This window comes from Castor canadensis, chromosome 6, assembly GCF_047511655.1.
Source record: "Castor canadensis chromosome 6, mCasCan1.hap1v2, whole genome shotgun sequence".
NCBI classification, from domain to species: Eukaryota; Metazoa; Chordata; class Mammalia; order Rodentia; family Castoridae; genus Castor; species Castor canadensis.
In genome coordinates this window covers 66,593,240-66,615,293 of record NC_133391.1, presented here as the reverse complement: position 1 = coordinate 66,615,293, position 22,054 = coordinate 66,593,240, and the positions used below count along the sequence as shown (strand labels likewise).

Below are 22,054 nucleotides of genomic sequence, written 5' to 3'. Positions count from 1 at the left end.
CCTGAAATAATTTCCAAAATTAATTTATTACTCTTTTGGAAATAGAATTTATTTCTTTTCTTTTTTTAAATTCTAACCATGTGTAGATTATGAGGTTATTATTTCTAAAGGTAGCACTTCAAAATTTATGACATAATGAGCAAGATATTCAAATCTTAACACTGTTTTAACTGTGCTAACCCTTTAATCATTCTTTTCATCAATTGGATCAGAGGATAAAACTATTTCTTCTAAGTTTAAAAGTCATAAGTATTTTCCTCTTATTCTCAATTTTTGAAAGCAAACATTAGCATTCCACTCATGAGCAAGAATTTTTCTCTCCAACATATAATGCTTTATTGAATAAAGTAGATGAAACCCCCTAAAAATTCTGTCCCTTACAGTTCAAAACTTCATCAAGTGTAGGCAGTCATGCCTGAATCATATTACAGTCTAAATCCATAGGTGATACCTGTTAATTATTTATCCATATTGTTTAATATCTCCACTACACAAGAACCATATGAACAATATCTGTGGCCCACATCTATTTCTTGTAATCACAACACAATTTAAGAAAATAAAAATTCTAGGAGGAGCCAAAATGGTGGCTAGGGTAAGGAATCAGAAATCCTAAGCTCTGTGACACTAGAAGCCTCCTAGAGATATTGGAGCTACACTTGGGTAATTCTGATTGTTCCTAGCCAAAATAATAACCGCCAGAACATTAGGTGCAGATAAAATTCAAAGACTGACCCTCAGATTAGCCTTTAATTGCACCTAACAGCCATAAAAATCCTGTGTGGCACAGCCAGCAAGGTGTGTCTGGCCTGGAGAAAAAGTCTCCCACCTGTTAGCTGTTTCTTTTCTTTCTCTCTCTCTCTCTTTTCTTTCTTTTTTTCTCCCAACAAACAGAAGCCAGAACATCAATCAGAATCAAACTCTGATATCCTTGACCACTAGCCCACGGAAAGCTTTCCTATGTCACACCACACCGAAAAGACATGGAGCCAATTTTCCCCATCAGTCAGCTCCAAAGCTGCTTGCATGAAACTGCAGAATAAACAGGTGAGCATCACACACCACACATGACTCCCCTACCCACCCCCCAAGAAAATAATCCACTGCAGCCTTTAGGCAGACTGAACCCCCACCCCCCACAGCAAAACTGAAAAACATAAACAGCAAACTGTAATCTAATAATGACAGCAGAGGTGGGGGTGGAACACTGAACCTGCTGCAGTGAATGGGGGTGAGGCAAGGAGCCGAACTCTCAGCACTGAACTCTCAGTGATCTAATGGAGGTAAACCAGCAAACACTTAGAGTGGGGCAGGGCAATAAGTCAACCTCCCAGAGGAGCCACCAGCACTCAGCAGAGAGCAGGAAAAGCACAAAGGCTGAGAGCAGGGGTAGGGTGACAAACCAACCTCCCAAAGCAGGACAGATGGTGGATCCCAGAGCCTATCTCTGGGAGACAAAGGGCAGCATTCAAAAGTGAACTGCCCCACCTTGCTGGGGGAGGAGCTGACCAAAAGGAGCTGCAGCTGAAGGGCAAACAATTCTGAACACCCTAACAAGCTGGCAGTCTTACCTCACCTCACAATTCCAACTAATCTTGTGGATAGAAGGGCCAAATACTAGTCACAAGCCAGTCACCTGGTGAGACCACATCAGAGTTTCTGCTTGTACACCAACACCAAGATTGGACACCTAAGGAATAACTCCAGAACTTTTACCAAAAGACTGAACTGTTTGTGATCCCTAAACCTGATGGTTTTTATTGTGTTATTTTTTTTTCATCTTTTTCTTTTTTTATTTTTTATTCCTGTATAACTTCACCATCACTATTCTTTTATCTGTTATTACCCTCTTCACTTTCCCTCCTTTTCCTGTGCTACAATCCATTGTTCTCCCTCCCAGCTACTCTTTCTGCCCCTTCTCATCCATTCTTTCCCCTATCTTTACCTCTCCTCCTAACCTCCTCCAACCTGTCACCACACTACCTCTCCTTTCTGCACACTCACCACCCACTGACTAGCCTACTGTACCAATTGTACACAACCCCAGTCCCCTTCAACCCCTGACACAAGCACACAGTAATAGACTCAAACACACACAAGGGCCACAAAATCCAGCAGCTCCCATACCTCTTCCCCTATCCACCCACCACTTTTCCCATTCCCCCATTTTAGTGCCACTTTTACTAAATCCCCAAAATCCATAACTAGCCCAATAACCATTATTCCCTCATCTCCCATTGTTTACAGATATTATCATGAAGGAGTTTTCTTTATAATATGTAAACAATAAGTATGGCATTGAACTTATGAACTTGTTATTGCTAAATTACAACTCCAGGCCAGGAACAGAAAGAGCACACCAACCTAGCTAACCAAGTCAGTCACAACACAAAAATTAAATCAGGGAAAGAAATCAGACAATCAAAACCACCAACTAGCTTATCAGAACATAGTTGGACAACTTCCCAATGCAAGAGGAGCAATGGGAAAAAGAAGAAGGGATGGAAACCACTCTCCTTAAAAAAAAATTCAACACAGGGTTTAGTGGAAATTGAAGAAAATGGATACCCAGTTACTGACCTTAACAAAACAATGATAAATATCACTAAGGAGCCCAGTAACACCCATATAAAGAAGAAATCTTGAGAGATATCACTGAGAAATTCATGGAGAAGACACTAGACACAGTTAAACAGAATGTACAAGATGCACTCAAGAAATTTTAAGGCACCAAAAATAAAGAATGTGGGAGGAAATAGAAACAAAGGAACTCAGAGAGAACTTCAACAAACACCAAAGTGAAACAAGTGACACTATAAAAAGAGAGAAATAAAAATAAAAATAAAAAAAGAGAAATAAAAAGTCCATTTAGTCAAAAAAGAACACAGTGGAAGGTCACTCCAGCAGACTAGAACAAGTGAAAGACAGAATCTCAAAGATCAAAGATAAAATAGAACTTAAAAAGAAAAACAGATGAAATCTTAGTCAAACAACTCAAGAGCCATAAAAGGAAAATGCAAGAACACAGCAACTCCATCAAAAGACCAAACCTAACAATCATGGGCATTGAAGAAAAGTTGCAACCCAAAGGAATATGTAATATATTCAATAAAATAGTAACAGAAAATTCCCCAAATTTTGAGAAAGTTTTGTCCATTCAGGTAAAAAAAGCCTCCAGGTCACCAAACAGACTCGACCAAGATAGAACCTTCCCATGTCATATTATCATTAAAACAACAAGCATAGAGAACAGAGAAAGAATGTTGAAGGCTGTAAAAGAGAAAAAGCAAATAACATAAAAGTAAACCCATCAAAATAGCAGCAGATTTCTCAATGGAAAAATTAAAAGAAAGAAAGTCATTGAGTGAGCTATTTGGGGCATTGAATGAAAATAATCTCAGCCCTTGGATATTCTACCTAGCAAAATTATCATTCAAAATTGACAGAGCAATAAAAATTTTACACAATAAACAGAATCTAAAACAATATATGACCATCAAGCCACGACTACAGAATATTCTACAAGGAATTCTGCACACAGAAGATGAAAGCAAACAAAACCATGAGAGAACAGGAAGTATCAAAACACAAGAGAAGAAAAGACAAGTAATCAGAGAGTAGCATGGATTCAGCTACACACAATCAAAACCTTAAACAACAAAAACAACTAAATGGCAGGAATCACCATATACCTATCAATATTAACACTGAATGTCAATGGACTCATCTCCCTCATCAAAGGACATTGTTTGGCAAACTGGCAAGTGTTTGGCAAGAGGAAGGAATAAAATGAATACAAATAGGTAAAAAAAGGTCAAAGTATCTTTATTTGCAAATGACATGATTCTATACCTCAAAGACCCAAAAAACTCCACCCAAAAACTCCTAGACACAATAAACACCTTCAGTAATGTAGCAGGATACAAAATCAACTTACAAAAATCAGTAGCCTTTCTATGCACCAACAATGAGCAATTTCAGAAATAATGTAGGAAAACAACTCAATAGCCTCAAAAAAATCAAATACTTAGGAATAAACTTAACAAAGGATGTAAATGACCACTACAAGGACAACTACAAACCACTGAAGAAAGACATGGAGGAAGACTTCAGAAGGTGGAAAGATCTCCCATGCTCATGGATTGGCAGAATCAACATAGTAAAAATGGCTATACTACCAAAAGCAATCTACATGTCCAATGCAATTCCCATCAAAATCCCAATAACATTCATCACAGAAATTGAAAAATCTACCCTAAACTTCATTTGGAATGGCAAAAGAACAAGAATAGCCAAGGCAATACGAAGCAAAAAGAGCAATGTTGGAGGTATCACAATACCCAACTTTAAACTATATTACAGAGCCATACCAATAAAAACAGCATGGTACTGGCACAAAAACAGATATGAAGACCAGTGGAACAGAATAGAGGACCTGGATATGAATCTACACAGCTACGTCCACCTTGTTTTTGACAAAGACACCAAAAACATATCATGGAGAATAGACAGCCTCTGCAACAAATGTTGCTGGGAAAAGTGGTTATCTGCCTGCAAAAAGCTGAAACTAGATCCATGCCTATCACCCTGTACTAGTACCAACTCAAAATGGACTAAGGACCTTAATATCAGACCTGTAACTCTGAGGTTAGTACAGAAAAGAGCAGGGGATACTCTGGAAGCTATAGATATAGGCAAGGACTTCTTCAACAGAGCTCCAACATGCAGCATCTAAGAGAAAGGATGGACAAATGGGACTACATGAAATTAAAAAGCTTCTGCACAACAAAAGAAATGGTCTCTAAACTGAAGAGACCATCCACAGAGTGGGAGAAAAAATTTGCCAGCTATACATCAGACAAAGAACTGATAACCAGACTATACAGGAAGCTCAAAAAACTAAACTCCCCCAAAATCAATGAACCAATAAAGTAGTGGACAACTGAACTAAACAGAATTTTTTCAAAGGAAGAAATCCAAAATAGCCAAAAAACACATGAAAAAGTGTTCACCATCTGGCCATAAAGGAAAACCAAATCAAAATCACACTAAGATTCCATCTCATTCCTGTTAGAATACCTAATGTCAAGAACACCATCAACAACAAATGGTGGTGAATATGTGTGGAAAAGGAACTCTTGAGTTTGGGGGATTCCAAGATGGCAACTAGAGGGAGAAAGCAGAAAGCATGTTTCCTAAAGTGAAATCTTGGAGAGACGCTAGAGACACACCTTGCAGGAAAAACCATCAAAAAGAGGCAAAACTCCAACACCTCCACACCCCCAGCCTACACATAGCATCCCCCCTCCATGTTAAATGCAGAAACCAGGAGGGCTCTCGAGCTGCCAGACACACAAAAAAAGACATGTAGCAAAGAGGGCAGGGCGCCCTGAGCTCTGGAGAGTGGGGGAGGGGCACTCCCTCACGGAACTGTAAATAAACAAGCTGGCCGGAGAAGGCAGATGTGGCGCAGGCTCCCCCAGTGTGCTTGGAGAGGGGAAGGCTTCCAACCGCAACTAAAGTGTGGCATGTGCCACAGGAAAGTGGGGGAGGGGCACCTCCTCATGTGGACTCTAAATTAAAAAAAAAAAGAATGCAATTGTAAAAGGTGGGTAGGGCTGTATACTGGAGAAAACAAAAGGGGCATGCAGCAGCAGATGGCTGACAGTAGAAGGCAGGTGAGGCTCAGCCTCAAATAGACATTCACAAAGCTGTCTCCAGACTCCTTTTTTTTTTCTCTTCTTTGATGAGACAATGACAGAACTAGGACTGGATGCTGAAGGACTAACTGAAACTGTATTGCATTTGAACTTGGGATTTTTGTTTGTTTGTTTGTTTGTTTTTTCTTTTTTCCCCTTTGATGAGAAAATGACAGAACTACTTCTCAGACACTGAGGAGTCTTCAGGACTGGAGGCTGAAGGACTAACACCAAAATCATTAAGACTGAAACTTTACTGTATTTGAACTTGGGGATTTTTTTTATTATTATTATCCTCTCTCTGTCTCTCTAATACCTGTTTAACCTACTGTTTATTAGTACACTATGTCTCCCTGTTTATTTCTTTGGCTCTGTTTTTTTTTTTTGTTTGTTTGATTGGTTTTTTTGGTTGTTTTGTTTTGTTTTCCCTTTTTCTTTACTTTCTTTGCTTTCTGTCTCCTCTTGCCCTTCAGATCTAGATATCACCATTGTTATTATTACAAGCTAGACAATACTAAATTACACAGTACAGGGACAGTAACAATAGCAAGGTCAATGATTGGAAGATGGAAAAAAGAGGGAAACTACTTTCCCCCCAATAACAAATTAGTACCAGAACCAGAGGGAAATGAAGAAAACAGACACCCAGATCCACACTCCAACAAAATGAAGATAAACTATGCCAAAGAACACAGTGAAGCCCACATTCTGAAAGAAGAAATCCTGCAAGTAATCAATGAGAATTTTATAGAGATGATACTGGATATGGTCAACCAAAATGTACAGGAGACACTCAAGAAATTCCAAGACAACAAAAATAGAGAACTTGAGAAAACACAAGAACAAATAAAAGAAACTAAAGAAGTACTGTATAAACACCAAAGTGAAACAAAGAACACAATAAATAAAGAGATAAATGAACTCAGGATGAAAATAAACAATATAAAAGAGGAAGAAACTCAGGATATGGAAAACCTCAGAAAAAAGAATGAAACAGAAATGCAAAAAATAATGGAAGGCCAATCCAGCAGACTAGAACAAGTTGAAGACAGACTCTCAGAACTGGAAGATGAAATGGTAATTAAAGGAAAAACCGAACAACTATTAGTTAAACAACTCAAGACCTTGAAAACAAAATGCAAGGAACTTACTGACTCGATCAAAAGAACAAACCTGAGAATCATGGGCACTGAAGAAGGAGAAGAGGTGCAAGAAAAAGGAATGTGTACTATATTCAACAAAATAATTACAGAAAATTTCACAAATCTAGAGAAAACTGTGCCCATACAGGTACAGAAAGCCTCCAGAACTGCAAACAGATCTGACCAAAATAGAACTACCCCACAGCATATTATCATTAAAACAACAAATACATAGACCCAAGAAAGAATATTGAAGGCTGTAAGAGAGAAAAAACAAATAACATACAAAGGTAAACCCATCAAAATCACAGCAGACTTCTCCACAGAAATACTAAAAGCAAGAAGAGCTTGGGGTGAGATCTTCCAGGCACTGAATGAAAATAACTTCAACCCTAGGATACTCTACCCAGAAAAACTATCATTCAAAATAGATGGAGCAATAAAAGTCTTCCATGATAAGCAGAAGCTAAAACAATATATGACCACAAAGCCACCACTACAAAAGATTGTTCAAGGGATTCTGTGCACAGAAAGTGAAACTCAACGTAACCATGAAAAGGCAGGCAGTATCAAACTACAGGAAAGAAAAAGTAAGAAAGTATAGAGTACCATTGATTTAGCTACACACAATCAAACCCTCAAACACTAACACAACTAAATGACAGAAATCACCACATACCTATCAGTACTAACAGTTAATGTTAACGGATGTAATTCCCCCATCAAAAAGCACCATTTGACAAACAGGATTAAAAAGGAATATCCAACAATTTGTTGCTTACAGGAGACCCATCTCTCGATAGAAATAAGCATAGGCTTAGGATGAAAGGCTGGAAGAAGATTTACCAAGCCAATGGCCCCAGAAAACAGGCAAGAGTAGCAACACTTATCTCTGACAAAGTAGACTTCAAACCTACATTGATCAAACGAGATAAAGAAGGACATTCCATACTAATAAAAAGGGAAATAGACCAGAAGGAAATAACAATTATCAACCTATATGCACCCAATGTCAACATACCCAAGTTTATCAAACATACTCCGAAGGACCTAAAAGTATGTATTAACTCCAACACAGGGGTTGTGGGAGACTTTAACACCCCACTATCATTAATAGGTAGGTCATCCAAACAAAAAATCAACAAACAAATCCTAGATCTAAAACATACCATAGATCAAATGGACCTACTTGATGTCTACAGAACATTTCATGCAACTTCTACACAATATACATTCTTCTTAGTAGCCCACAGAACCTTCTCCAAAATAGATCATATGCTAGGGCACAAAGCAAGCCTCAGCAAATATAAGAAAATAGAAATTATACCATGCATACTATCTGATCACAATGCAATAAAACTAGAGCTCAACAACAAAAATAAAGACAAAAAACATGCAAACAATTGTAACCTGAATAACTCATTGCTTAATGAACAATAGGTCATTGGTGAAATAAAAGAGGAAATTAAAAGGTTCCTGGAGGTTAATGAAAACAAAAACATAACTTACCAGAACTTATGGGACATAGCAAAGGTAGTCCTGAGAGGAATGTTTATGGCCATGAGTGCATATATTAAAAAGACTGAAAGATCTCAAATCAATGACCTAATGCTACATCTCAAACTCCTAGAAAAACAAGAACAAGCAAATCCCAAAACAGACAGAAGGAGAAAAATAAAAAAAAAAAAAAAGAGCTGAGATCAATGAAATAGAGACCAAAAAAAAAAAAAAAACAAAGAATTAATGAAACAAAAAGTTGGTTCTTTGAAAAAGTAAACAAGATTGACAAACCCCTGGCAAATCTGACTAAAATGGGGAGAGAAAAAACCCAAATTGGTAAAATCAGGAATGCAAAAGGGGAGATAACAACAAACACCATGGAAGTCCAGGAAATCATCAGAGACTACTTTGAAAACCTATATTCTAATAAATTCAAAAATCTTGAAGAAATAATACTTATGATCATCCAAACCTGAACCAAGAGGACCTTAATCACCTGAATAGATCTATAACACAATTAAAGCAGCAATCAAGAGTCTCCCAAATAAGAAAAGTCCAGGACCTGATGGAATCTCTGCTAAACTCTATCAGACCTTTAAAGAAGAACTAATACCAACCCTCCTTAAACTGTTCCATGAAATAGAAAGGGAAGGAAAACTGCCAAACACATTTTATGAAGCCAGTATTACACTTATCCAAAAACCAAGCAAAGACACCTCCAAAAAGGAGAACTATAGGCCAATCTCCTTAATGAATTTTGATGCAAAAATCCTCAATAAAATAGTGGCAAGCCAAATTCAACAATACATCAAAAAGATCACTCACCACGACCAAGTAAGCTTCATCCCAGGAAGGCAGGGGTGGTTCAATATATGAAAATCAATAAATGTAACAAATCATATTAACAAAAGCAAAGACAAAAACCACTTGATCATCCCAATAGATGCAGAAAAAGCCTTTGATAAGATCCAACAGCATTTCATGATAAAAGTTCTAAGAAAACTAGGAATAAAAGGAAAGTACCTCAACATTATAAAAGCTATATATGACAAACCAACAGCCAGGATTATACTTAACAGTGAAAAACTGAAACCATTCCCTCTTAAATCAGGAACAATACAAGGATGCCCACTATCTCCACTCCTATACAACATAGTATTAGAATTCCTAGCCAGAGCAATTAGGCAAGAAAAAGGAATAAAAGGAATACAAACAGGTAAAGAAACTGTCAAAATATCCCTATTTGCAGATGATATGATCCTATGCCTTAAAGACCCAAAAAACTCTATTCAAAAGCTCCTAGACATCATCAATAACTATAGCAAGGTAGCAGGATATAAAATCATCATAGAAAAATCATTAGAATTTCTATACTCTAATGATTAACAAACTGAGAAAGAATAAATGAAAACAATCCCATTTACAATAGCCTTAAAAAAAAGATCAAATACCTAGGTGTAAACAACAAAGGATGCGAATGACCTCTACAAGGAAAATTATAAAGTTCTGAAGAAAGATGTTGAGGAAGACTATAGAAAGTAGAGAGATCTCCCATGCTCATGAATTGGTAGATTCAACATAGTAAAAATGTCTATACTCCCAAAAGTCATCTACATGTTTAATGCAATTCCCATCAAAATCCCAATGACATTCATCAAAGAAATTGAAAAATCTACTGTTAAATTTATAAACACAAGTGGCCACAAATAGCCAAGGCAATACTCAGTAAAAAGTACAACACTGGAGGTATCCCAATACCCAACTTCAAACTATATACAAAGCAATAGCAATAAAAACAGAATGGTACTGGCACAAAAACAGACATGAAGACAAGTGAAACAGAATAGAGGACCCAGATATGAGGCCACACAACTATAACCCACTTATTTTTGACAAATATGCTAAAAATATATGATGGAGAAAAGATAGCCTCTTCAACAAAAACTGCTGGGAAAACTGGTTAGCAGTACACAAAAAACTGAAACTAGACCCAAGTTTATCACCCTCCACCAACAATAACTCAAAGTGGATCAAGGATGCTAATATCAGACCCCAAACTCTAAAGTTGGTACAGGAAAGAATAGGAAATACTTTGGAACTAATAGGTATAGGCAAGGACAGGAAAGAATAGGAAATACTTTGGAACTAATAGGTATAGGCATGGAACTCCAGCAGCTCAGCAACTAAGGGATAACATAGATAAATGGGACTTCATAAAACTAAAAAGCTTCTACTTAACAAAAGAAATGGTCTCTAAACTGAAGAGCCCACCCACAGAATGGGTGAAAATATTTGCCAGCTATACATCAGACAAAGGACTGATAACCAGAACATATAGGGAACTCAAAAAACTAAACTCTCCCAAAATTCAAATGGCCAAAAAAAAAAACCACATGAAAAAATGCTCACCATCTCTAGCAATAAAGGAAATGCAAATTAAAACCACACTAAGATTCCACCTCATCCCGTTAGAATAGTGATCATTAACAACACCCCTAACAAGAGGTGTTGGTGAGGATGTGGGGGAAAAAGGAGCCCTCTTACACTGCTGGTGGGAATGTAAACTAGTACAACCACTCTGGAAAAAAATTTGGAGGCTTCTTAAAAATCTAAACATAGATCTTCCATATGATCCAGCAATACCACTCTTGGGGATATACCCAAAACAATGTGACACAGGTTAGTACAGAGGCGCTTGCACACCCATGTTTATTGCAGCACTATTCACAATAGCCAAGTTATGGAAACAGCCAAGATGCCCCACTACTGACAAATGGATTAAGAAAATGTGGTATTTATACACAATGGAATTTTATGCAGCCATGAAGAAGAACGAAATATATCATTCGCTGGTAGATGGATGGAATTGGAGAACATCATTCTGAGTGAGGTTAGCCTGGCCCAAAAAACCAAAAGTCATATGTTCTCCCTCATATGCGGACATTAGATCAAGGGCAAACACAACAAGGGGATTGGACTTATGATAAAGCGAGAGCACACAAGGGAGGGGTGAGGATAGGTAAGACACCCAAAAAACTAGATAGTATTTGTTGCCCTCAATGCAGAGAAACTAATGCAGATACTTTAAAGTCACAGAGGCCAATAGGAGAAGGGGACCAGGAACTTGAGAAAAGGTTAGTTCGAGAAGAATTAATTTAGAAGGTAACACACATGTACAGGAAAGCAATGCCAAGTCAACTCCCTGTATAGCTATCCCTATCTCAACTAGCAAAATCCCTTGGTCCTTCCTATTATTGCTTATACTGTCTCTTCAACAAAATTAGAGATAAGGGTAAAAGAGTTTCTGCCTGGTAGCAAGGGGGTGGGGGGGGAGAGGAAGGGGATGGGGGAGGTAAGGAAGGTGAGGGGGGAAGGGGGGAGAAATGACCCAAACATTGTATACACATATGAATAAAATAAAAAATAAAAAAATGGAACCCTCATACACTGCTGGTGGGAATGTAAGCTAGTTCAACCACTTTGGAAAACAATATGAAGGCTTCTTAAAAAACTAAACATAGATCTGCCATATGATCCAGCAATACTACACCTAGGGATATACCCGAAGGAATGTGACACAGGTACCACAAAGGCACCTTTACACCCATGTTTATTGCAGTGCTATTTACAATAGCCAAGTTATGGAAGCAGCCAAGATGCTGCACAACTGACTAATGGATTAAGAAAATGTGGTGTTTATACACAATGGAATTTATTCAGCCACAAAGAAGAATGAAATTTTGTCATTCTCAAGTCAGTGGATGGAACTGGAGAACATCTTAAGCAAAGTTAGTCAGGCTCAGAAAGCCAGAAATCTCATGTTCTCCAACCTTTAGGACTATGGACTTAAAACAAATGCAGTAATATTATTGGACATGGATCACACATGGGAGAAATAGGGAAAGGGAAGGAAACCTAAAACTTGAATGTGGTTTTTGTGCTCACATAGAGGAGCAAATATAGTAATCTTAAACTGGCAGAGGGCACTATAGGAAGGGAACTAAGAAGTAGTGAAGAGGTCTGGCAGAGATGACCCAATGTGGGTTGCAATACACATGTATATGGAAGCAATGCTAGGAATCTGTCTGTAGAGCTATCTTTATCTCAAACTAGCAAAAACGCTATGTCTTTCTTATTATCTCCTATGTTTTATCTTCAAGAAAATCAGAGAATAAGAGGGCAGAACAGGTTCTATCCCAAAGCAGGAAGTAGACAGGAGAGAAGGGAGAGGTGGCACAAACAATGTATACAGATGTAAATAAATTTAAAACAATAAAATAAAAGAAAGAAAATAAAAGAAAAATTCTAGAAAAAATTTCTGAGTTTAAGTGGAAAATCAAGACATCAATATTCATAAATAATACTTTTCCAAAAATTTAAAATCAAAAGTGATATTTTGATATTAAAATAACATTCAGATATGTAAGTTAACATATAGTTAAGATTCCAGCACAGTCATGTTTGTAGCAGCACTATTCATAATAGCCAAAGTATGGAATCCAACTAGGTGCCCATCAACCAATGAATGGGTAAAGTGTCATACAAACACAATGGAATGTGTCATTTACAGGACCATGAATGAAATTATGTCATTTACAGGACCATGGATGGAACTAATTAGCCTAATGTTCAGCAAAATAAATCAGGCTGAGAAAGACAAATATCACATGTTCTATCTCACATATGGAATCCAGTCCTAAAAAATGAATGACAGGAATGTAAAACAGGGTCTTTTTTGTGATGGGTACCAGCAGGAGTAAGGAAAGTGAAAGGAGAGGGTGAATGGGAGGTGGAGATGATTGTTAAAGTATTTTAAACTCATGTATGAAAATAGACTAATGAAACCTGTTTAAATTATTTTAAAAAGAGAAAAAAGGGATAAGAATAATAGAGGTGAATTTGATCAAAGTGTATTATGTGCATCAATTTAAATATCCCATGAAACTCCTTCCTACAACTAATATATGCAATAAGAAAAGTTGAAAAAAAGAAGAAAAGCTTTTATATTACTTGCATCTACATGCCCACTGCTTAAGACAAATCAATTGATATCTAAATAAAAATATTTGCTAAAACTCTTTTTTGGACTTTTTGTTACCTTACCATATCCCATGTTGCTTTGTTAAATATTTCATCAGTTCTTATTTGCTAGGACATTTCACTTGCCTTAGTAGCAGGCATAGAAGTCATGATATTTACATGTATGTGTTAATTCAGTACAGATTTGGGACACTGGTGACATTTGGGGTGAATTAGTTTTCAACATATCTCCACTTTATTTATTCACTAAAGTTTAGTCTGAAATCTCCTGTGCCATGAATATTGTTGAAATGAGAAAAGCAACTATATAGTTGAATGAGCTTGCTACATCTTTGTAATTGAGGACCTCTTTGTTCTAATCCTATTACCCATGAACTGTACAAGAAGTAAGGTACTGGTTGGATAAATCAACCTGGAGAATTTATCCCTTGACTAGGAAGAATTGAATTAGATCCTAGTCTATTGACAGATGATGGTGGTGACGGTAGTGGGGGTAGTGATGATGATGATGTTTATGTGGAAGAATACATGACCTTCCACTGCTTATCAGACATTAAACATCAATTTACTTTACGCATAATTTTATCTCACATATGTCCAGGACTGGTGTCTTGCATGAGCAAAGGAAGGGTCAAAATTAATTATTTTTATTCCTCAATGATACAAAGAATGCTTCCTTCCTTTTTCTCCCCATTGAATCATTCTTTTCCTGTTCCCCCGAAGAGAGTTTTTGACAGTAGAAGGGAAATAATAAGAAAGCTAGTTAAGAAAGGAAAGTTAAAAAAGAAAAGCAGGATGGATTATTCTTCCACTTAGTCTTTCAGCAGCAACTGAGCAACTGATAATATTAATACTTTAAACAAACTCATCTCTCTGGTCTTCCCATTCTTCCCTTCAAGGTCCTTCAATGTAGATTTTGCTAGGAATTACCACAACAATCTTCTTTAATATAAACAGAGATAAAATTCTTCATGTTTAGTTAAAACTTAGGGAAACTGCAGTTGATAAGAAACAAGAGAAACAAAAGTATATTTTGTCAGATTTAAACAGAAAAAGAAACACCAGGAAAGAGAATCAGACATGGGCAAGGCAAGAACAAAAGGGTTTGTGCACAATGTCTACAGTGAAATCCATACCACTAAAACCCATTTGAATACAAATACTACTGCCATTCCTGGTAGAAATTGGGTGTAGCATCTGGAACGGAACCCAGGCCCATTTGGCAATGACAGTGTATGCTGTGTACCATTCTCATTGTAGCCAATATTAATTTATGCTGCCAGAATGAATTCTTGTTTCAGATCGAGGGCCCCAACAGTCTTTGTTCATCCTTCACTTCTAGGATCCAAAGAAACAGGGTGTGGACTGTGGAAATTTTTAATAGTAAATATGCCTTCTTTCTCCAAGTTTCATGAAGCGGATAACTTCCCAAGAGAAGGACATTCAAAAACTAAATGCTGCCAGGCATGGTGACACATGATGGCTGAGGCCAGACACTGTCTCAAGAAACAAAACAAAAAAAACATTTCATTTCTAAATGTCCAGTAGAGTGACATTTTGGGGTGGATTTCAAAGTTTTGTGTTGCTTTAAACTATTTTTTAAAAACTTTATTTTTTAGAAAAACAAACTTTATATGTCCTTCTAAGTATATATTTTAATGGTGGGGTAAAACCTGTAAATCACTCAAGAAGTCATATTTACTGAGCTATGATTACTATTTTAACAGAATAGAACAAAGTAGAAAATATCAATGTACACATTGCACAGTACAAAGTGTTTTGTTCCATAAATTTTGTTCCAACGCACAAATGTGGAAGGGCATATTTATTTAATTATGATGGTAAATGTTTCTATTGCTGTGAGTCACAGTAAAACAAACAAATACTGAAAACTGTTGTTGCTAAGGACTTTGTACTTGATCCAAGGACCAGAGACTTGAGAAGAACTTTGTGCAGGGCAGAGGCCTAAAGAAGAGAGAATCTGGTGCCAGGCAACTAACTGAAAGAATGAAACTGTCAATATCTGAGCCACTCTCTGGGCCCCATAAGAAATGTAATTAAGAACAAAACCAAGAACCTCTAAGGACTGCTTTTGTTTTCTTATTGTCATTTACTCAAATGCCAGAGGCTGGAGCTGTTTTCTTTTTTTCTTGTTAATTTTTAATTAACCTGTATTAACTGTATATATTAGTAAGATTCAGTGTAATATTTCCATACCTCCATTGATCATATACAACCACCTTTCTTCTTTTACCCTAACCCAGCCAACCCCTGCACCTTTCCCAAGCCCTCGTAATAGCTGTTCTATTTTCAAGTCAACCTTTCCTTAAGTTTCCATCTATGAGAGAGAACATGTGGTACTTGTCTTTCTGTAACCGGCTTATTTCGCTTAACATGATGTCCTCCACTTCAATCCAGTTTGCTCCAAATAATAAGATTTCATTTGTATTTATGGTGGAATAATACTCTATTGTGTGTACATACCACATTTTCCCCATCCATTCATCTATTGATGGAAACCTAGGCTGATTTCAGATCTCGGCTATTGTCAATAGTGTCACAATAACCATGGGCATGCAGATATCTCTTCTGTATGCTGACTTCATTCCTTTTGGATCTACATTCAGGAATGAAATTGCTAGACCATATGGAAGTTCTGCTTTTAGGTTTTTGAGGAACCTTCATGTTTTCTCTTATAATGACTATAATAATTTATATTCCCATCAACAATATACAAGAGTTTCTTTTTCTCCACATTATCTTCAGGATTTGTCACTATTTGGGGTTTTTTGTTTTTTTGGTTTTTTTTTATAATAACTATTCTAAGTAGGTGGAGATAGTAGTTCATTGTAGTTTTGATTTGCGTTTCCTGATGGCTAATCCAGGTGCATATAATTATTTGGATTAAGTGATTAAGGTGAGTTTGTTGGAAAGGTTTACTATAGTGGAACATGATGCATTATTTCAAGTTAGAATCCATTAAGAACTTCTCTGGAGAGAGTTTAAAGCACAGTGATGATGTCTACAGTGTTATTATAATACTGTTCACTAGTATACATGTATAACACTTTTCCTATAAGAAGTACATCCAATTTCTTAACAACTGATTTATTATAAGTTGATAACTTTTTCTAATAGTTCCATGTAAAAGTAGGGGTGGGGAAATGTCTTATTGACAGTAGAGGAAGTAGCTCTAGATAACCACATGAACAGAAGTAGAAGCCATGTAGAGACTGCTTTGCCATTTATTTTCTAGTGCAAAATCCTTAAAAAATCTTCTCAGATTTAATTTGGGATTTTCACAAATTGCAGCAATATTAGATATGTGTATATTATAGTCTTTATTATTGATTTTCAGGTCTCTCTAAAACTGAGTGTCATTACCTTGAAAATACTGAGAGCCAGTCTGATTTTTCTTTTTGTGGATATTATCAGATTGATCTCCTTATGTATATGCCAAGGCATTGGGAGTTGAAGGTTGCAATTAGTCTTGTAATTTTTCTGCTGATTAAACATTGCTCTGTCACACAACTAGCTTGGTGTGATGTACTTCAAAGGACAAGGAGCTACAAGAGAATCATTACCCAAAATGCAGAGAAAATTTTTTCCTACAGAACACTAACTGTGGACTTTGTAAGGGTAAGAAATGTGATTTACTTAGCTTTGTGTTCCAGAATTGAACATCGAGCTCAACACACCATTCTTGAGGTGATAGCTACATTTCTTTCTAACATTTACTGAGCACTTACTATGAAACTCTTACTCTTCTATGAGTTAGACTTGGTAACTTAATCATCACAAAATCACTGTAAACTGGGTTTTGCTGATGCCTACATTTTGCAAATAAGTACATTAGAGAGGTTAAATAATTAATTGCTGATACAGCTTGGGAGAGGCCAAGGAGGGATCACAATTTATGTAATCTAATTCAAATGTCTGTACCCTTGGTCATTGAGCCTTGCTGCTGCTCTTGATATGGAAGAGTCGTTGGAAGAAAAGGGAATCACAGGAAAATTACCGGAGGCTTGACAGAAATTGCCAAAATGAGAACAAAGGTGAAATTACAAAATTCCTGTTAGTTAGCTTTCTGTTACTGCAACAAATGCCTGAGACAATAAACGTGTAAAGGTAGAGGCTTGTTTTTGCTCACAGCTTCAGCGGTTCCAGTCCAGGGCTGGCTGGCCTGGTTACTTTGGGCCTGTGGTGAGGAAGCACATCACGGCAGAAGCAGAGCAAAACTGGTCATCTCACAGCCAGGAGGGGAAAGAGAGGAAAAGGAAGGGGCTCAGGTCCTACTCTCTCCTTCAAGGGCGTGTCCCAATGACTTGAATACTTCCCACCAGGCCCCACTTCTTAAAGGGTCCGCCACCTCCCCTCTGAGGAACAAACCTTTTACACGTGGGACTTTGGGGAACATTTTATGATCAAACTATAGTGTTCCTAATAGAGTGTGCGATCCCCTTTGCTACAGTAACCCTCCTCTGAATCCTCCACCCACTTAGTGTGTCTACAAGGCATTTAGATTAGGATCTGTTTTAACTGTGTAGACCAGAATTTCACTGAATGAAAGGGGCTTACACATATTAGAAAGCTACTTTATTTTCCTGCAAAGCAAACCTTAAGGAGGAAGCCTGTCTCATGTTTTCATCAGAATCCAAATCCTGTCTCTCTGATCTGTCAGATTAGTGCAAGATTTCCATGTTCAAATCACTTCATGACCCAAGGTGATCTTTGTATCAAACTCCAAACATGATGTCCTAACCCATTTTCTGTTGCTATAACTGAATACTACAGATTGAATAATTGATAAGGAATAGAAGACAATTTCACTTGTGATTCTGGAGGCAGGGACGTTCAAGAGAGCGATGCCAGCCTCTGTTGAGGGTCTTCCTCCTGCATCATGGTAGGTGGACAGTACCACATGAGGAGATGGAGCAAGAAAGCCAGAGAGAGCTGCTTTTATAGCACAGCTTCTTCCATTAATCCCAACCCCCTCCCAAAGGTCCCGTCTGCAGACTAAGTTTCTAACACATGGCATTTGGGGGACAATTTCAAACCTTAAAAATATCTGAGTTGTGGACCAGAAGACAGATAACAGTCAAAAGTTCTTTCTGTGCAAGTCAGCTACTTTTAATTAACATTCACAGAAATCACACATGATTATTTTGTTGACATCTTATCAACCAGTGTTTACTCACATTGTTGAATCTGGCTTTAAGGTAGCTTGAAAAATTCAATCTTTCTTTAACTGTGTTCAGTTAAAAAACCAGAATTCTATTACTAAAAAGTCAAAAGAGCCATTGATAGTTAAGTAGACAACCAGTACTTTCTGCCACATATAAACTAATCCATGAAATCTTTCAAAAATTTTCTAATCTGGTGTGGTCATTCCTCACTTAGAATTCCACAGCACATTGTGTTTGTGTTTCAAATTACAATTTGTATTTTCTGTAATACATTATACTTGTGTCTTTTCCTTACAATTTGATGGTTGGATTCTTAAAGGAAAATGGTCTCAATCAGTCCTCCTTGCAGTTCATACAGTACCAAGAACACAGTCTTCCACTAACTAGATGTTCAATAAAAGTATACATTGCGCCAGGCACCAGTACCTCATATCTGTAATCCCAGCTACTTGGAAGGCTGGCATTGGGAAGATCACAGCTCAAAGCCAGCTTTTGCAAATAGTTAGCAAGAGCCCTCCTGAACCAATAACTGAATGTAGTGGCACCTGCCTGTCATCCCAAGGAACTCAGGAGGCTGACATTCTGATGCCAGGCAAAAAAATAGTTTGTGAGAACCCATCTCAATGGAAAAAAACTGGGTGTGATGGCATACGCCTGTCAACCCAGCAATGGTGGGAAGCAAAAAACAGGAGGATCACTGTCTAAGCTAGCCTGTGCAAAAAAGCAAGACCTTATCTCTAAAATAACCAGAGAAAAAAAGGGCTGAGGTGTAGCTCAAGTGGTAGAGTGACTGTCTCGTAAGTATAAAGCCCTGAGTTCAAATTCTCATACTGCAAAAAAACCAGATAAATTGAATCTTCTTTTTTAAGGTACAATTTTAGGAAGTGATCATAAATGAAGCTCATATTAATATATAATATCAGAATGGATTCCTACATATAAATGAGACTGCAGCATTCCCAGCAAATTAGAAATATGAGAGCTTCTACTCAGACCTAAGAGAATAAAAATGCTGAGCTTATAATCACTACCATTCCCCTTATTTCAGGAAGATTCTAAATAAAGAAGTTAACCAGTGTGTAAAATATGAGCAAATCCCCAGTACTATCTGAAATAGGAAAACAAACCATTAAAAAGAAAAAATGCCACAAGCATGATAGACTTTCCTCAGAAGCCAATTTTGCAAAGCTAGAAGAAAATATATTTGTTAATTAGGAGTGATGAAGAGCTCATATCTTGTATAGCAGCACATGGTTGTGAGACGTGTTCAGGAAGACATCCTTGTACAAATCATATTTCAGAAAAGCCTGGAAGTACAGAAGGTTGACAAAAGGCAAGATGGCTGAAGCTAGAAGCTGTAGGCAAAAGTGCCATTCATTGAGAGATGGGCTACATAAACAAGGAAGCATAGATGTGAGTGTGAAAAGCACATCTCCCGCCCTCAACATCAAAGCTTTTGCTGTGATCTAGATCTGAGGAAGAGTGGTCTCAGTAGGCAGACTGCAGGGGAGACGGAGCAGAGGTAAAGGATGTGTTAAGGGCTGAACATTGGGGTTCCTTCCAGGATTGTTTCTTGAGGCCTCATCCCTGATGTCATGGTTTGGGGCAGTGGAAACTTTGGCAGGTGACAAGATCACGAGAGCAGACACTTTATTTTCTGGCACCTTGACTTTGAATTTCACATCATCCAGAAGCATGACAATACAATTTTGTTGTTTCAGCTCTCTAGTATATGATATTTTTGATATAGCAGCCTGAAGTGGCTAAGATAATCTAGATGTAGTACTTGTCAATAACTTTGGTATAAAAGGAGGGGAGAGACTCAAATAGTTTAAGTTGAGCCTGGATGACTACAAACATCCTATAAATACATAAAATATATCAATACATGATTTTTGTCACACAGTTAACAAAATGATAAATCTGCAAAGCACCCTGCTTTAAGGCACAGTTTACTTTATCACAAAGAAATAGAGGTTGTCAAGAGTGTCTTTCATTTAACAAGGAAAAATAAAAAAAACTATGGCTTTTATGTGTAAATAAAATTTTTATATACAAGCCATATTGTTCACAGCAGCAACAAAATAATATGTCAGAAAAGGCTGTGTAAGCCCTAACCTCAGTAAGAGAATTTTTTCAGCTGTCAAATAAATATGTATGAGGTATAGAGTTTGGTTTTGTTTCTCTGTCTCGGAGAACTCTGAGGCAATCACTCCTAGTATCTTGGTCCTATCAACATGCTCACAGAATCAGCTCTTGAAATATAAAGTGGACACCATAGTAAATGTCCATTATTTTGCATCACTTTTTCCTTTTCTCTCATCAATCCATTTCTAACAGCTAGCAGCAAAATGTGCACTATTTATAAGTTATTTGTAAACTATGGGCCTTTTCAGAAAAATCTGCACTTAAAGTTTCCCTACTTCATATTAAGTAGATTTATGCTTCCTGATCTCAAGAGACAGAACGGAACCACAATGGAGTTCTTGATGTGTCCTGAAGAGCTATCTAAACTATTTTCTAGGAATTGAGAAAAGGCTGCAGTTAGCTAGAATGTAAGGAGAAAGTGAAATGAGTAGAAGTCTCTGAGAAGAACTGCAAAACAGAATAAATAAACCACAACATTCACCACGTCCTCTAACCCTCTCCTGGAAGACAGCTCACGCTGGACTCTCACCAAACTGTGCCACTCTCTGCCTTCTGCAAGCTCCGTGTTCTCCTTTCCCCGGGCTTGCTGTGTGGCATGCTCTTCCGCCCTCTGAACAAGATCCTTCCTTCCTCTTTCAAAATCAAATTGAAAATAGTCCTCTTCCCTGACGCATTTCCTGACACCCTTAAGCCCATTAACATTTATCTAAGCACCAGCTATGGTGCAGGGTGACCATTAAAGGCATTGCATTTGTGGGAAGAAAAGTGTCAGCTGGAGTCCTGTTGTGGTACTGACTTGTGAATTGGAGTGAGCCATTAGTGTTTCAAAATAGAATGGAAATAAACTCCCTGACCTCTGAGGCCTGATGTGAGAAGTACAAGATAGAGATGGTGTATTCAGAGTACCAGCACCTATTGTTCAACAGGGATGTAGTTAGTAAGAATGCCTTGCATGCTTCAAATAGCCAAGAGAGAAGATTGCAAGTGTTCTCGCCACAAAAAATAAGTATTGAAGCAATGTATATGCTAATTAGTTCATATGTTAATTAGTTCCACTAAACCATTCTACAAGCATTCAAAACATCATGTTGTATACCATAACTATACAAAATCTTGCCAATTAAAACAAAAAATAAATGTTTTTAAAAGAACAAAGTGTGCTGGTTATAGTGGTACATGCCTGTAATCCCAGATTTGGAGGTAAAGATCAGGAGGCATGAGGTTTGAAGCCAGCCCCTTCAAAAATTTAGGGAGATGCCATTCCAACTGACAAGATGGGCATGGTGGCACACAGCTGTAATCCCTGCTATGCAGAAGACATAGGTAGGAAGATTGTGAT

At 37.4% G+C, this 22,054-nt stretch overlaps 1 long non-coding RNA gene across 1 annotated transcript in view; it reads right to left on the bottom strand.

The window, feature by feature from the left end:
• LOC141423890 (uncharacterized) overlaps positions 1-21,324 on the bottom strand; it is a 31,004-nt gene extending 9,680 nt beyond the window's left edge. Inside the window, exon 1 of the long non-coding RNA XR_012448654.1 lies at positions 21,245-21,324. This is a non-coding gene — a long non-coding RNA (uncharacterized lncRNA). The remainder of the gene's footprint in view (positions 1-21,244) is intronic.
• Positions 21,325-22,054: the final 730 nt, after the last annotated feature.